This window comes from Apium graveolens, chromosome 6 (genome assembly GCF_009905375.1).
Source record: "Apium graveolens cultivar Ventura chromosome 6, ASM990537v1, whole genome shotgun sequence".
NCBI classification, from domain to species: domain Eukaryota; kingdom Viridiplantae; phylum Streptophyta; class Magnoliopsida; order Apiales; family Apiaceae; genus Apium; species Apium graveolens.
In genome coordinates this window covers 129,809,504-129,826,907 of record NC_133652.1, presented here as the reverse complement: position 1 = coordinate 129,826,907, position 17,404 = coordinate 129,809,504, and positions in this window count along the sequence as shown.

Below are 17,404 nucleotides of genomic sequence, written 5' to 3'. Positions count from 1 at the left end.
TTTTAAGGGCCTTAAACAAGGTCACAAAGTAAAGCGAGGGGTAAAGATTCGTTCGTGAAACGCCGTTACTTAAAATGATCGTTTCTCCTAAACCGTACATCGGAACCAAGCGATCCACATATCAAAACGAAGCTTAAGACATGCTCTAGATAAACATGGAAATGTTACAGATTGGTTTTTGATTTTTATGTCCTGAACACTAAGAACAAGCAGTTGAATAAAAACGGGCATTACGACGGCTATGTTTACGCGATTACCAATGTTTAAACTACTCCAATTAACCACCAACCAACTCATAACCATCAATACAACAAAACTTCACCTAAACCATTCCACATCAGTACATAACCTCCAATTTTTTCAACTCAAACAACCACAATCAAGATCTATGAACTATAATCAAGCTTCAATTACCAAAACACTTTGAAACCAAACCAAACTACTAATAATCACAATCCATGCTTCTCATTTCACAAAACCAACCATTAAACATACTAACAAATAAAGTAAAGGCTAGGGTTTGAAATTTATACCTTTCTTGTTAGGTGTTAAGTTTCTAGGAAGCCTTAATCTAACCTCCTACAAGCTTGATCTTTCCAAAGAAATCAAGAACACAAAGTTAGGTTTTGAAGTTTCTAAAGTCCGATTGAAAGAACTGTAAAACTAAGGTTCTTACAATGATTATTTGGACGATACTTGTGAACAAGAGTTGTAGGCCATCTCAATACCTTTCCAACGAGCTATAGACACAACATTTGAGTGAGTATTGAAGGGGATATGACAGTTTGAAGTTGCTGGTATTGTTTTGGCCGAGAGCTTTTGTTCTTGGAAGCAAAAGTCAACTTCTAATTTTTGAGTTTTATGATATTTTCTTGGTTGCTTCTCCTTTTTGTCTTGGAAAATGTTTTAGCTTTTTACTATGGTAAATTTTACATGGCCCAAAATCAACCAACAAAACACAACCCCTTGTCATGCTTATGTCATCCTGCTTGTGTCATCTATTTGCCACATGTTTTTGTCTTGTGGTTTGATGATGTCATAATACCTGGGATTCTTGTACAAGCTTATCTCTTGGTTGCGTATTTGTTTTACGGTTCGCGTAACTTCCGTTCTCGTTCTTCGTTTGAGGGATCATATCCGGGATCTTATTATTTGGGTTCCCCTAAAGCTTTCTCAATATTTTATATTCCTTTTATGATCCTCTCTTATAATCCTTGAATTTAAATCCTTTTAATCATGTTACCTTATACTCAATTCTTTCGGTATCTGGTGGATTTTCGGGAAAAATCAAAGTGTTCGAATTTTGATTCTGACGATCTTTACATACACTCATTTACTTTATGGAATACTAATACGATCTTAGAATTTCCATAACAGTACTCCTATAAAACGTGGTCTGATAATTTTCCTTAATCAGCATAATCAGCAAAAAGTTACTATTCATCAATGTTTCAAAAATTCCAAAAATTGGGGTTATTACATACGGGATTTTAAAACACTGTTTGAGTTATACGGATTTTGATATAAACCAATAACTGATAATAAAACACTCAATAAATACTTGAAACACATTCCGATCAAAACAGACAACACGTAGCACATAGCAGTTAGGGTTTACGACTCAACACACTTAATCACATAATAATACACATAAATTATCTTTATTAGAATATAATACAATTGTAATTTCTCGGTCGTTACATATCCTGACTATCAAACAGATCCCGATAGGCTTAACATATCATGATTCCTCTGTCAGATCCTGACGCCTTAATAAATCCTAATTCCTGACATAGATAGTTCCTAACAATCTCCCCCTATTTTAGCTTTACAGAATAAGTACAAAATCCAAATTAATGTCTAGTGTCAAAAACCAAAGAGACAAATTATAGAGTACAAAGCATACTTTTTTTCAGACTTGAATCTTCATATTTCTTGATAAACTCTGCAGTATCTCTAAACAAAAGCTTTAACTCGGTCATCAATCTTCTTCAACAATATCTCTTCTAATATGATCTTCAACTTCTTCTCATATCCAGATTTATCTGACAGTTGATAGGTAGCAGCTCTTAAGTTTCTGATAGAAGTTCTTTCAATCATCAACTCCTCCAGTGTCACGTAGCAAGCTTTTGAACCATCAAGATTCATGGTTATGTGTCTCTGTGTAAGAACATTTTCAATCACAACTTATCCTTTTTTCATGTAGAATTCTTACCCTTTGAAATTTATGTATGTAGGAATGTATGATCTAAAGTAATATTGACCATCATCCAGAATCCTTTTTATGATATTAGCAAGAATATTTTTGACCATAACCTTGAAATTTCATCTTCAACTCTTAGCAAATAGTGAATATATTTCGATTCCATTGTAGACATGATCAGCAGTTCAGCCAGTGAAAGAACTTGAACTTGATCATTTTGCAATAAGAGTAAGATCTTCTGTTTAGGTTCGGAACCATCATGTTTATCAAGAATAATCTTCACAGCTTTAAGTCTATCCAGATGATCAGTAGTTACTTCCTGACCATGACTATCAGCAAGAGTGAAGCTCAACAACTTTAAGTTGACAAGTTTAGCTTCATGATGTCCTATTCCAGCTCTTGTGAATGGTTCAATAAATTTGAGATTCTTGGATTGTACTAACCAAGACTGCTTATCTCCCATGGTATTAGAACCAGGTAAACCATACATCCTTATTCCTCCAAAAGTAAAGCTCAGTTTATCTTTACAAATAAGATCAGCAATATTTCTCCATTTGTACTTGCTCTTGATCTTTGGAAATACTTGAGCTTTCCTTTCTGCTCTTTTATGTAACATCTCCATATATGTACTCCTTCATATATTCCCTTCAGATCTTCTAAGCATATTTTGTATGCTTGATTTGCTTCGTCAATAACAATTCTGATTTTTCTTCCGGTGCCCTTTCTTCTTTGTCAAAAGCCATTTCTTCTTCCTTGAAATTTTCAGCATTAAAGGCTTCAACATAAGCAAAGAGAATCTACAAATCCATCTGAAATAGAATTTCTTCTTCTTCAGTTTTAACAGAATCGGGAAACACTATTACTCTTTCAGTGTTAGGAAAAGAATCAGAACTTGTATCTTTGTTATCAGAAATTGAACTTGGAGTAACAAGAGCAGCTTCTAGATTAGATTCATATGATCTACCCTTAGAGACTTGAATTGAATGTGTAATTTACTTTTAAATTCCAGTCCCAATTTGAACTAACACAGCCTCAGAGGTCTTCTTTTCTTTTTATCACCATCATAATCAGAATTGGTATATCTCCTTAAAACTGATTCAGGTTGTCACTTTATCTTTGGTACTATCCCCCCTTTTTGGCATCTAGACTCTGTAGAACAGAGAGAATAACATCCAAATTGGAATTTGTTACATTCTGACAAGCCTCTAGAGCTGTCAGCTTCTCAGACATGTGATCTTCCTTAGCCTCCATGCTGAACATCCTCTTTATCAACCCAATATGTTTGTTTATTCCTTGAATAGTCAAAGAAAGATCAACAATCTTTTCTCTAAGATTAACGTTATCTTGTTTGAGTGCAAAGACAGAAGAATATAATCATTTAACTAAAACTGTTATGGCCTTGATAGATGCTTTTATATCAGAATTAGATACCAACTAAACAACATGATCAGCTAAAGTCTGAGCAGTTTCTATAAGGATCTTTTCACTTGATAATCTCTAGAAGTGAATCCATTTATGAGCCCTATGAGGAGTAAGAGTAGGAGCATGACCAGATGATGAACCAAACTCAAACATTTTAGATGCTTCTATTCCAGCTTTCAGAGCAACATCATTAGGATTATCATGATCAGAATCATCAGACTCATCATCATCACTAGAAGATTTCTCAGGATCAGCAGAATCAGTATCAGGAACTATACCTTTAAACTTTAAATCAAAACTTGACTTAGAAAACTTAGTTACAAGTAATGATCCTGAAAGAAATGAACCATAAGTACCTAAATCTCTCTTTTCTTTTAAATTGATCTCATCACTTCTCACACCACTCATCTCATGACTTTTAATAGTCAGAGTTTTCTCACAAGGATTAACTAAATCCTGACACTCAACTACCTCTCCTTTTTCCAGGTAAGGATCCCGCCTCTCTTTAATTCTGTTTTTCTCTAAATATTTTCTCTCATTCTCACATGAAAGGCTCGGATAAGTTTGTCCTAGAGAAATAAGAGGTGGCTGAGAAGATTTGTATGTGATCATATGACTAGAGGTATTCCTTCGTAAAGGTCTAATCATATTCATGTTAGCTGATAAAATAGAGTATAAAGTATTTGTACCTTGAGTAGAAACCATTGGTATGGACTTGAGTGGTTTTACCAAGATGGCGTCTATAGAAGTAACCAGTATGGCAGGATGTGTTGTGTTAGGAACAGCTGCATCAGGAATTATCCTTGAATCATGAATATGCTGCTTGTTAGGATTTGACCCTATATCAGGATTTGTAAAGAAGTCTGCAACAGAACTTTGAACTGTTGGTTCTTGTGTGACTTGAGGATTAGAAGCTTCTTTAATCCTTTGGACTGAAGATTCTTTTGTACTTCCCATAAAAATAGGATCATTGATAACAACATCTAATGTAGCAATATGCTTCTGATGAGCTTTCATGTCGTGTACTATCTTCTAAATATCATCCGACATAGAAATATGACTTCCTTGAGCAATGTCATGAATAATAAAAAGAATCTCAGTGCTCGCACCTACATAGGTGGTTCTTGTGTAGCTGGGGCATTAATAGGTGCATCTTCATTTTGAGAAGATGGTTCTTGTGGACTGTACCCCTTCTGTAATGAATGAAGCTTGGTCTTTTTACTGATATAAACTTTTGAAGTCTTTGTTTTTCTCTTGACAGACTTCTGTAGACCAACTTCCTTTGCAATTTCATCAATTTTGGTTGTTGGAGAATCAATAATTGTCTCATCATTATTTGTCACTATCATGTCGGGAATTGCTTGAGACCTGTCAGGATTTGATGATGACTTATCAGATTTCGTTGATTCCTGATCCAGAGCAATATCAGCCAATACATTAGACCACCTATTTTCTTTGAAACTCTCTCGGCTGCCTTGATCAGTCTCCTTTTCTTAGGCTTAGTAGCTGCAATTGAAATTTGGTCTTCTTCTGCAATAGCACCAATATCCTCCATTGGTCTAGCAGGCATCTTGAACACAATTTGACCATCACCGTCACTCTCAGTGTCTGATTGCTCATCTACCAACTTAACAGAAGTTGGAGTCTTTCTTCTCTTTCTTACTACATTTTCCTTGATGCTTGTTAATGAGGAAACTCTTTTCTTCCTTACTCCACCTTGTTTCTCCAATAATTTAGGTGAATGTGAAACAATCTTTAGACCTGGTTGTCTCTGAGACACATCAGTCTTAGCTATTGTCTTTGATTTTACAACTGATTCTTTTTTAAAAGAACCAGAGGTGATAGAGTGTTTCCATTTAAGTGAAGAAAAATGATCACTGTGGTTAGGAATATGGTTGGATGTGCCCTATTCAGTAGTGTTAGGATTTAAAAAACTGTACTTGTTAGGCATTTTGTTGGACAAAAACACCCATAATTCTCTTGGTAAAATTGTATCTCTCCAAGTGAAAAATCACGAGAAGTTCAAACACTGTGTAATCAATACCATTTTTCTTATCAGTATACACTGCGTAAATTATCTTATTCCTGCTCAAAACCTATGTTCTTGATTTGTTCGTTTGGAATATTGAGTTTAGAGAGAGTGAAACGTTTAAGTAATGGGTAGGTTTTTAAGAGATAAGAAGAGTGATTTTATAGCTAAACACTACTGGGAATCTAAAGAGACACCTTTGATTAACGAATAATAATGAATACAACATGCATGATCTTACGCGTATCTAGGCAAATAAAGCAAACTCTCTTTACACACTCATATTCCCAATATAAAACAAATTCTGATGACAAATTTATCATGATTACTTCAAGGAGAATAAAACAAATTTTTAACAATTAAAATCATGAAAGAAATAATATTACCGTCCTTTGTAAGAAAAATCATGTTTTGTCCATCACTTGCTAAGATAGAATTTGCAATCCAAATCAAGAATTTAATCATGATTCTCCCCCTCAGCATTTGCATTAATGAATTTAATAACAAAATCAAGAATCTCTTCTCCACTGATCAATTTGTCAAAAATTGAAAAATCATTGGTAATGTAAACTACATGATTAGTTCCATGCGAAGCTCCCCATGTAACTGTGATGTCAGTTCCTGATAGATTTATGTTGCTCCCCCTCAAGTCGTGCATTTTCACAATATTGACTTAAATCATCATGATTTTCCCTCTTTCATGATTTAAGATTTTTGACCACTAGTGCAACCTTTTAATGAGTGCATGCTTTTCCAACTTTTATCTACTGATGTTTTGATTTCCAAGTAAGTTTCAGGACCATCAGTATTTGTATAAAGTTTGGCTTTATAAATGTTTCCATGTCTATAGGCTTTGAAAATAATCTTCTTTATGATCTTATGAACTACTTCACAGTGAGTGTCATAGAACACAACATAGAAACCTCTGTCAGTAATTTGATTAATGCTCAATAGATTGGGCTTTAGTCCATCTACCAGAGCTACATTTGAGATGATAACATTTCCAATGATTATATTGCCATATCCCAATATTTTTCCTACATTGCCATCACCATAGGAAACCATTGGGCCAACCCTCTCCTCATATTTTGATAACAGGGATTTAGTTCCAGTCATTTGTGTTGAACAACCACTGTCCAAGACAAGCAAATTCTTCTTAATTCCCCGTAATCAGAAATATAGAAATTAGTTAGAATTTTAAGAACCCACACTTGTTGGGTCCTTTTTGACATCTTATATATTTTTACATTAGAAGACTTCTTGTCAGGATTTAATCCATCAGGAATTACTCCATCGGGATTTGTCTTGACAACTTTAAATCTATTAGATGTATGCATATTTAGTTTAGCAGTTCTATTTAAAACAAAAATATTATTGAATTTTGATAAATGATCATAATTGTTGTGATACAAACTATGATAATCTTTACAAGTGTAAATAGAATGCCAACTGCTACCATAATGAGAACAAGGGTTCTGTGGTTTATAAAGTAATAATCTACCATTAATATCAGACTCAAGAATCTTAGAAATTTTCTTTTTAGGCTTCCTGCAATCAATAGAAATATGATTAGTATTACCAAAGTTAAAACAAGCTTTCCTAGGAGCATCAGGAATGTACTTATAGTTGCTTGCCTTATTTATCCTTTATTTTCCATTTCTACCTCTCTTAGTCCTAGATTTGGGAGTCCCAACAGTTAACTCAAAGATTTTATTATCTAACTGAATTTTAGAAAGAAGTCCTATATTTTTGCTTTTCTTTTCTTGTATTTTAGGCTCTTCTTTCCTTTTATCAGAGACTCTAGGTTCAGCTTTCTTCTTATCAGAATTCTTAGAGGTTGAACCAACTTCATAGACATACTTCACTCCATTTTCATCAGTTCTAACAAACTTAACATGAGTAGTGTTATTAATAGTCTTATTGATATTCCTATCAGTAAATTTATTATAACCTAGAAATTCTTTCCAATCTTTGTCACGGATGAAATTATGAACTTTCTTTCCTAAAGTCATCAATGGTTTAAACACCTCTCTTTCTTTCTCAAGAACTTTCTCTAATATGACATACTTGATATTTATCTGAGTTTTATTATGTTAGGCCTTCTTACATGCTTTATCATTCTCATGCATGCAAACAAACTCAGCTTCCAAAAAATCATTTCTTTCTCTAAGCTTATTATTATCAGCAGTTAGATTGTCACATTCAATAGTCTTATTTTTAAAAGTGACATGCAAAGATTATAAGAAAGTTTTCAGTTCAGACATGTTATCAATATCAATAGGGAATATAACAGAAGGTACCTTATCAGTTCTGAAGCATCCTCTCCATGAGTTGCCATGAGTGCATAACATTCATCATTATTGTCAATTCCTGATGAGTCCATCCAGTCTTTGTTGAAGTTTGTTGTGACCAAAGCCTTTCCAGTTGACTTGGGGCACTCAAAAGCCAGATGTTCCCTTTCATTGCAGTTGTAACAAGTCACATTTGTCTTGTCAAACTTCCTTCCCTTGGTGCACTGTCCATCAGTTTTTCTGAACATGCCTTTGCCATCACCAGAGAATCTTCTGTTGGGACCACCTATTCTTTGTGGTTTTGCAAACCTCATCCTTCTAAAGCCTTTAAATAGCATAAAGGCTCTACAAATCACCTAACTCACCTTTGTAAAAAGGCTGTTAGTGAGCCAATGGTGGTAGCATGCAAATACAATGAAACAAAGGCTGAAGATCCTTATTCCTTTTGTAACAAATTTGATTGCATTCCTTGCAATATGAAAGTAATGGCAGGCTGTCATAGACTGGGAGTGAATCTCAAAGAGGCAAAAACCGAGTCTACAGCCAAGAAGGAAACTGTAAATTAAAATTTGTACACTCTTCTTTCGGAATCATTAAATTCTACTTCTGTTAACAAGAAGAAAGTACCCAACACTACTTGGGTAGCTTAACACACTTAATCCTTATTGTGTGCAAGGCAAAGAGAAGAAGACCATATGGATCATAGACAGTGGATGTTCCAGGCATATGCCAGGTTATAAAGCCATGCTATCATAATTTAATGGTTGGCCCATTGGTGACTTTTGGAGACAATAGCAAAGGATTCATAATGGGATATGGCAAGTTAGTTTCTGAAAATGTTGTCATTGAAGATGTAGCATTGGTAACTGGTCTTGAGGTGAATCTCCTGGGTGTTAGTCAATTCACAGATAGAGGATTCAAGGTTTCATTTGACAAAGGAGAATGCTCAATAATCAGCAAAAAGACAGGTGAAGTTTCTCTGAAAGAAGCAAGAAAGGGAAGTTTATTTGTTGCAGATTTATACTCAGCAAATAAGGATGGAATATGTTGCTTCTACACCAAGGCATCTATTGAGAAAAGTAAGCTGTGGTACACGAATTTCTCTCACCTAATTACAAAATAATCAATACCTTGGTTAAAAGGGAGTTAGTGAGAGACATGCCAAATCTGGAGTTTGCTCAAGATGATGTTTGTGAGGCTTGTCAAAAAGGCAAAATAAAGAGGTCTAGTCATAAGAGTAAAACTGTGAATTCCATAAGTATACATCTGCAACTTATTCACATGGATCTGTTTAGACCAATAAATATCTTATCAATTTCAAGGAAGAAATATGCACTTGTGATGGTGCATGACTACTCAAGGTACACATGGGTAGAGTTTATGCATTCTAAGGATGAAACTCCACATATCATTATTGAACACATTAAGATAACTGAGAAGCGGGATGAAGATCAAAATTGTGTAAAAAGATTGAGGAGTAACAATATCATAGAATTCAGAAATGCAATTCTGCATGAATTCTGCAAGGATAAGGGTATTGATCAAGAGTTCTCAGCTGCAAGGACACCTCAGCAAAATGGGGTAGTTGAGAGAAAGAATAGAACTCTAGTAGAGGCTGCTAGAATAATGCTGCAAGACTTCAAGTTGCCAACAAGTTTTTGGGAAGAAGCTGTCAACATTACATGTTACACTCAAAACAAATATCTCATTAACAAGAATATTGGCAAATCACCCTACTCAATCTTATAAAAAAGGAAGCCTACAGAGTTTATGTGCTTGAACAAAAGAAAATTATGGAAAACATAGATGTGACTTTTGATGATGACAAGTGTCCAGGCTTGGAATGCCTTGATGAAAATGAAGCTGAAGCCCTTAATTTTGAAAATCTCGATATTGATAGTGATCTGAAGATGAAGCTGAAGTCAACATAGGAAATAGAATGAATGAAGAGTCAACTGAGCAAGTGAATCATGAGAATGGAAGCTCGTCTCGCACACACCTGAATTTGATGACACAAACTCAGGGGGAGAAAGAGGAGAAAGTCCTGCAAGTCATGCCAATGGTGAAGAAAATGCAGAAAATTCAAGTCAACAAACTCACACCAAAAACTAGGATAGGAGTCACGCAAAAGAAGCAATTATTGGTGATCCAAATGTTGGATTGAGTACTAGAAGTGCAACTGCTAATGAATGTTTACATGCATGCTTTCTTTCACAAATTGAGCCTCAGAAAACTGAAGAAGCTCTACTTGATCCTGACTGGATATCTGCTATGCAAGAAGAGCTAAATCAGTTTGAAAGAAGCAAAGTTTGCAAATTGGTTCCTGCACTAAAGAATAGAAGTATAATTAGAACAAAGTGGGTGTTCGGGAATAAAATGGATGAAAATGAAATTGTAACAAGAAACAAAGTAAGGTTGATTGCAAAAGGCTACTTATAAGAAGAAGGAATTGATTATGATGAAAATTTTTCTCCAGTTGCAAGACTTGAAGCAATAAGGATCTTTCTTGCATTTGTTGTACACTTAAACTTTAAAGTATATCAAATGGATGTAGAGAGTGCATTCCTTAATGGTGATTTGGAAGAAGAAGTTTATATGCAACAGCCACCTGGCTTTGAAGATCCCGAATTTCAAGATTTTGTCTACCAACTTCTCAAGGCTTTCTATGGATCAAAACAAGCACCTTGATAAGTGGATTTTATATCTACTTGGAACGCTTCATATCGGCTTAAGTTGGTGTTTTGGACTCAAGTATTTGGTGTTTTTGATGTGTTAATGTTGAGTCATTACAGGGAACTAGTTAGAGGTGGAAATGAGCTTTTAAATGATTATATGTTGATAAGAGATCAGGGAAGGAGTCGTGGAAGTTTGTACGAAGGACGAAGCGCAAAAAAAATGCAGAAATTCTACAGAAAGAAGGCACGCCCGCGCCCAAAGGAGCGCGTCCGCGCCCCATTTTTCAGACACAGAGCGCTCCACGCCTGTTCAAGCGTGACCGCGCCAGCCAAATTTTGCAGAATCCTGATTTGATTATTATTTGGTTATTGCGAGAGTCCAGGTCAACCAGAGCTATATATATAAAGAAAAGAACTTGTTTCTAAGAAGAAGGAAGCCAGGTAGAACATAGAGAACACCAAAAGCACACAAGACGGCTAAGAAGAAGAAGATTTAGTTTTCACTTTTGTATTCTTTGATTTAGGCAATACTTTTGGATGCTTGTTTTTGATTTGTTCTAAACCGTAGTACTTTTATATTATCTCGTAGTATTATGAACTTATTTATTATCATGTTTTCATTGGAACCCATGGTGACGATGTGTTAGATCATGAACTAATCATTGTCATGGGGTTCTAGCAGATTTATTTATGGATTTCAATAGTTGATTGTTCCAAATCGTTAGTGTGTGGTGATTTACGATTTCCTAGTATGGTTGTACTTATTCTTCTTAGATGCGTAGCTAACATCTAAGTCGTTTGTTAATCTTTATTGAAGTGAAAGTGAATATAGAGGTTTAGAACTTGCCATGCTAGCATAGGTTTATGTATGTTTTCATGCATGATTCATAGTGTAATTTTAACCATCTTACGATGCCCTATGTAATCTCAATAGATAACTTGCTCATTAAACTGTTATGTTTTCAAATCTTATAGACATATAGGGTCTATGCATAATTGGTGTCTTCTCAACTTCTATCTTAATTTTGGATGTTTAGTAGTAGGGTATACGTATATCGAAAGATAGCGTATACTAATTTCGTGTTATCTGATTAGTTGTCATCACTATCACATGCTAAGATTAAAGGCAAAAACTCTGAATAAAGTATTTAATGAAGTTAGAATCCCATGTTTTATCTCATATAAGTAAATCAGTTTTATTCTCTTAGTTAATGCATACTAGTATAATCACTTTAATTAGTTAATCAACTCAAATTTGATATGTGTCTTAGTAGTGAATAATAACCATACATTGTTGCATAAGTCACTACTAGAAATATGGGACCAGACATCGGTTCTGAACCGATGTTAAAAAAAAACTGAACCGATGTCTTCGCGTGTAATGTTAAATGTCATTAGCCTTTGACATCGGTTCACAGCCGATGTCTATTATAGTGCTATACATCGGTTTTAAGAATAATTCTGATATCTTTGCAACAAATTTCAGCTTATATTACAGTATTTCTAGGTGAATATGAGTATATTATGGGGTAATTATCCATTAAAACATGAAACCTACAAGCTCTAAAAGACATTTTTTTTAAATCTTTCAAACAAACCGATGTGAAAATCTAGATCAGACATCGGTTATGTTGTCTGACCGATGTGAAATGGTCCATCAGACATCGGGTACTTTTATCAACCGATGTAAAATACTGGGTTAGACATCGGTTTCGTTCATTTGGTGATGTTAAATCCTTTTGTTTAACATCAGTGTTTTTTCTAACCGATGTTTAATCTTTAATATTGTAAAATTTAAGACATCAACTATTGAAAATTCGATGTTATTTGGCTTAAAATACATTGATTTTTTTACAGAACCGATGTCAAATGACTATTTGACATTGGTTTTTGTAGTTCTTTTTCTTTTAATATTTTTCACCTGATGTCTTTTGTTCATTTTTACATCGGTTTTAAATTACCATTCTGATGTTAATGTACTGTAAATTGCATATGCCATTCTGGTACTATTAATAGCCCAGGGAACCAATTGCATTTTCAACCAGAAAAATACCAACAATATGCAATACATCCAACCAAATTTGTAAAAACATAGAGGTATACATTGATACCAAATTTACTAACATTCAATCCAACAAGAGCTCAATTCGGACATTACATTCCAAGTCAAAAATAAACATCCCAACTAAAAACAATAAAACCCAAATTCTCTAGTTATTACATCCAACATTCTAAACATATTTGACTAGTTAATATATACCACTTGTCAAATTTCGACAATTCCAAACATAAATTAGAATGATGGATGTAATTGTCACCAAACATCCCTTAATTAACCACCAACCACCAGCAAACACAATATCAATTCACATAGTTCAGAGGAAAGCTATATATATAGATACTTATCATTTTTACATCTTGTCTTGGATAAATTCAAGCACCTCCATCCGCACCTCATCCAGCTCCTGCCTTGTGTAGGACTTTCGAGTTTTGGCTGCCCACTATAAAACACACGTAAAAATTAGCAACCAGAATATTATTAACCAGAATTGCCATATGTATAATTAAATATAAATAGAACCAACTATTTATAATTTAACCGGAAGAGGACCTTTTCTATATTTAACCGTAATTTTCTTCGTAAATCCAAAACTATACCAGATAGTTCCTTATCACTAATAGTTATCTATCATTACTAATAATAAAAATAAGATCCATCTGGAAATCACTAATAATAAAAACTGATAATAAAAATGGCACTCATATTTATCTGTTCTGAAAAACTACACAAAAAAATTCTACATGCCATCTATCGGAAATGATTTGCATATATACCTTGGTAGTAAAAGATAGCTCCTTATCAGCAATGATATCTTTCATGTATCGCATTATAACATAGCCACATTCAACCCCTCCTGGTTGTTTGGGAGATCCCTGTTACAATATAAAATCTGAATTAGCTCTAGAAATTAATTAAAATTACAAAGTGATAAAAAAATACAAAAAATTTACAAGAAGATTCTTTATCTAAGGAGCTTTATTTCCCCTTCCAGTTTGAGCATTGTAGGATTTCATCGCTCTACATTGCAGAACAACAATAATATACATGATTATTTTTCAAAAGGGAGAATATTTACTATATATATATTTATATATAGTAAACAGAAATATATTACCCTGTTAATGATTTTTCCAACTCGTCAAAATGTTTTGGATGTGGCAGAGGGTTCAGAATATAAATGTCGCCATCCCAAATTACAACCAAAATCCAGTGGCAACTATGTTTATAAAAAAGAAAAAAGAAAAACACAAGTCAGAAATTTTAAAAAAACTACCTAAATATATTAATTTGTAAAAGCATGTCTAAATTAAAAATACTTACTTATGATTATGTGGCATGAAGTACATGCGATAGGGACTACTCTTTTTCAACCGATTAACAAAATAAGAATGAAAAGATTTGTTCAACGTAAATGTAGCTCCTGGATCGAAAAATCCATATAAGACCACATCATCATTCTTCCTCTCAATCTTAATCAGTCTTTGCAAGAGCCTACCAGGGAGTGAATTACATTACTTATAATATCTGTATAAAATATGAATATTGAATATGTAACGATAAAAAATTAACTTACGCCATATAAGCAGATATTGCAGCTTGGCCAATCATATCGAACTCCAACAATGCTTTCACATTTTCATGCAATATATAAATTATTTTCTCAGTCCCAAACACGTCTGAATCACACGGAATCGGTATTGACTCCCTAGTGGCTTTCATGAAGACTGCAACATGTTTGTATAACACCTTGTACAACTTTGGCACATTCTTGTTTAGCTTCATTTTTCTATAATCATCTTGAAGTTTCTGCAACTCATCTTTCTGCTTAGACTGCCCCTGCAACACTTCCTTTTTCTTTTTCTACACAGAATTAAATAAAACAAGAATAATCGGTTATTATTGACATAACTACTATAGAATGCAACAATCAATTCAGAGTATATTGACATAATTTTTATATAACATACCGCCACAGTTGGGTAGATGATCAATTCACGAGGCCATGCTACGTGAGAGCCAACTGCTTGGCGTACAACCTCAATTTCACCAGGTATGGGCACTGGAACCGACGCCTCTGGCTGGATGTGTCTGTCAACCGACACACGAACATGTCCGGGCTTTAGAGGCACTCCGTGTACTGAAACATTCATCTCTTCGTGATCATCAAAAACTGTTCCAAAAGCAACCTTGTTCTCTATGCAATCCAGTGCAAGCTCACATGACTATGGACCCTACATTATAGTGAGGGATCAATTTAATTTTATTGCATAAATCCCAAGTCTGTAGGTATATATCTAGTAGATCTTAATAATATTTTACCTTCTTTCCGCTCGGAGGAGAGGGGTCAAAACCAACAAAGTCTTCATCATTTACCAACAACTGTTTGGCACTCAGCGATTTAACAACAACTCCAACATTCCGCTTATCAGCAGCTCCCTCTTTATTAACAGGTACTTGATAACTTGATTTGTCAGAGAACATAGGAGAGTGACCATTCGAAGCATTAACCAAGGCCTTAAGTTCAGCCATCTCCCGCTGATTTCTTTCCAACTGATCCAACAACTCTGCCTTGGTAATTTTAGTCTTTTTCGCTTTCGGCAAATTGAAGAATGTTGTTGGAGTGACAAAGCCGCCAACCCCTCGAACCCTTCCTGCGTGCTCAGGAGTCTGAAGTGCCGTAGTCAACACATCTTCTGTTCCATGTGGAACAAATTCACCCTTCTCCTTCATTTCAAGTAACTCAGCCTGTAAAATAAATGCAAACAATTAGTGCATTATTTATGACGTAATTATCTTTGAAGGGAATGCAGTATTAAAAATATCACTTACAATTCTCGCATTTATTTCCGCTTGCTCTTCAGTAAGCTCATCAGGATTCTTTGGCATCCTAGCCTTCCACCAAAAAATTGCACGATCAGGTTTCTCTTTCCGCTTTAAGTTCCCTTTCTTTATCTGTTAAAAAAGAGAAAATGTTTAAACTCCCTTAAAACTTAGAATTGCAAAGCCAAATAGATATGGTTCTTACTTCTTCTTCTCGCAAACCAATATACCCCTTCCTTGACAAGCGGTGATGATATTTCCGTTTACCCACTCTATTGCTCTGTAACTTACGTTGTTCCTGCACCAAAATAAATTAGTAAAAATTAATAAATATTATTTAACCAAAATCTATTTAATCATTTAGCAAGTAAAATGGCAATCCTGTATATTTTATTAGTAGAATATATTCATACCAGCCATTTGGGGCTCGTCCTCTCTGCAACAAATTTCTTCCAAGGGTCTTTACCAATAAACGCATACTTCTTCGGAGGCTTCATCAATTTCTTCTTTTTTCCAATAAACGGCATCACATATTTTGCAGTTAAATCAGCTTTAAACTGCCTCCATTTTTCACCTGCCGATTGTAGCACAAGCTTCTCACTTTCTGGGGCAATTTTGAATGTGTCCTAAAGAGCCACATAATATAAATTAGCCACATAATTTACAGTCACAATTTAAATAAAATGAAGAAGTCAACAAGGGATATAATTTACCTGGACATCATCCCATAATTTTGCTTTTAGATCACAATCCACTTTTGGCCAGTTTTCAGTGTCGATTGGAATCATTGTCCTTGCGAGCATTCCTATGTAAGACTGTAAAGTAGGCCTGGTATTTCTGATGGGAACTCCAAAATCATTGTATCTAACTTTAAATTTCTTTCCCCGAGCTTTCTTCACCACTACTTTGTGAAGAGCTGAAACACCACGCGCACCTCCTAGCCTTTTTTTTGCAGATTCAGAAGTGGTCATCGTTTCTTCACCACTACTTTAAGTTTGATATTGTGGAGGGACTTGAACCAACTTATCATTACAAGTCTCTAAAGTTTTGACATCAGGAACAATCTCATCCTCAACCTTTTCAGAGTTATTCTTCCCGTCATTTTCTTCGAAAATTACTTTCTTGCCTTTTTGCTTCTTTGCCATTTTTCTCCCTTAGTCTGCATCAAATTGAATAATAAAGCCATCAGTTGAACAATATATTTTCAGTCCGTCATTAATTACAGTCAAGCATAAATAATAAATTGTAAAATCAACAAGTACGAATACAACTATACAAGAACAATAATTTACCTAAACTGCAATCAGTAATTAATCACATCCGAAATAACTCTAAAGTATTTTATAGAAGTACAATTAAGTAATGCAAAATAATTAAAGAAAAAATAATGCCATCAATCAGTAATTATGGATGAATTACTTATATGATTATAATAATGCAAAACAAAAGAAAAAAAAATTAACAATATATTTTACACATTATAACACAATTAAAGGCAAATATATATGGTTCATTCAGTCATCCAAATTCCCATTAAGATATATATTTTACATAAAGCTACATCATCAGTCAGTAACGACATTAGGTGCAGGAGTTTTAGTAGCAGTATTTTTAATCCAAATTCCCTCAACATTAGGTCTAGCAGTATGATCGACATCATCAGTAGTGACATCAGTTGCGGGGATTTCAGTACAGAATGGGGGATGTTCCATGATCGTGTCTCCTAAGTCATCTTCATTATACAATTCATGGTAGTCTCGAGTTGTGGAGGACAGAACAATAGATCAAGTAGCATCAACGGGATCTTCAAGGTAAAACACTTGCTTGACCTGGTCAACAGAAATATATTTATCTTTTTTGTGACCTTGTCGACTAAAATCCACAAGTGTGAACCCAAGATCA